The sequence below is a fragment of the Triticum dicoccoides genome, unplaced genomic scaffold, assembly GCF_002162155.2.
Source record: "Triticum dicoccoides isolate Atlit2015 ecotype Zavitan unplaced genomic scaffold, WEW_v2.0 scaffold57053, whole genome shotgun sequence".
NCBI lineage: Eukaryota > Viridiplantae > Streptophyta > Magnoliopsida > Poales > Poaceae > Triticum > Triticum dicoccoides.
Genome location: NW_021282809.1, coordinates 1 through 1,315, shown reverse-complemented (window position 1 = coordinate 1,315; position 1,315 = coordinate 1). Strand labels below are relative to the sequence as shown.

Here is a 1,315-nt window from a genome sequence, read left to right as displayed (position 1 = left end):
CCCGTCTTCGTCCCTTATGCTTGCCACTCCCAGGTCCGCTCCAAAGACGATTCTACATTCTCACTACCATTACAACCGTTCCCTAACAATGGATAATGTCCTATACTACTTACTCTCCCGCTCAATCACGGAGCCGAGTTTTCCACGGTTTCCACCCCTCCCTCCATACCGCAGCAACACGAGTTTTTTCCACCCCTTTCAGAAAGCGCTCTTCGCGCCACAAAGCCGCCCCAAGACGCGCGAGCAATGAGCATCGAGCTTAAACATATCGCAAACGTCAAAAATAATATAACGGGATTAATATATATCGCGCACGTGCGATATGCTTGTCACAAGGCGCAAAAAATAATTATAAAAGGAATGCAACACGAGGACTTCCCAGAAGGTCACCCATCCTAGTACTACTCTCGCCCAAGCACGCTTAACTTCGGAGTTCAGATGGGATCCGGTGCTTTAGTGCTGGTATGATCGCATCCGACATGTTTCCCCGTCTTCGTCCCTTATGCTTGCCACTCCCAGGTCCGCTCCAAAGACGATTCTACATTCTCGCTACCATTACAACCGTTCCCTAACAATGGATAATGTCCTATACTACTTACTCTCCCGCTCAATCACGGAGACGAGTTTTCCACGGTTTCCATCCCTCCCTCCATACCGCAGCAACACGAGTTTTTTCCACCCCTTTCAGAAAGCGCTCTTCGCGCCACAAAGCCGCCCCAAGACGCGCGAGCAATGAGCATCGAGCTTAAACATATCGCAAACGTCAAAAATAATATAACGGGATTAATATATATCGTGCACGTGCGATATGTTTGTCACAAGGCGCAAAAAATAATTATAAAAGAAATGCCACACGAGGACTTCCCAGGAGGTCACCCATCCTAGTACTACTCTCGCCCAAGCACGCTTAACTTCGGAGTTCTGATGGGATCCGGTGCTTTAGTGCTGGTATGATCGCATCCGACATGTTTCCCCGTCTTCGTCCCTTATGCTTGCCACTCCCAGGTCCGCTCCAAAGACGATTCTACATTCTCACTACCATTACAACCGTTCCCTAACAATGGATAATGTCCTATACTACTTACTCTCCCGCTCAATCACGGAGACGAGTTTTCCACGGTTTCCACCCCTCCCTCCATACCGCAGCAACACGAGTTTTTTCCACCCCTTTCAGAAAGCGCTCTTCGCGCCACAAAGCCGCCCCAAGACGCGCGAGCAATGAGCATCGAGCTTAAACATATCGCAAACGTCAAAAATAATATAACGGGATTAATATATATCGCGCACGTGCGATATGTTTGTCACAAGGCGCAAA

At 48.7% G+C, this 1,315-nt stretch overlaps 2 non-coding genes across 2 annotated transcripts; both read right to left on the bottom strand.

Annotated features, from left to right (window-relative positions):
• Positions 1–357: 357 nt before the first annotated feature.
• LOC119347002 lies at positions 358–476 on the bottom strand. Its single transcript, XR_005168057.1, has one exon. It is a non-coding gene; the product is annotated as a 5S ribosomal RNA (ribosomal RNA).
• Positions 477–843: 367 nt separating this feature from the next.
• On the bottom strand, positions 844–962 carry LOC119347003. Its single transcript, XR_005168058.1, has one exon. It is a non-coding gene; the product is annotated as a 5S ribosomal RNA (ribosomal RNA).
• Between the last annotated feature and the right edge of the window lie 353 nt (positions 963–1,315).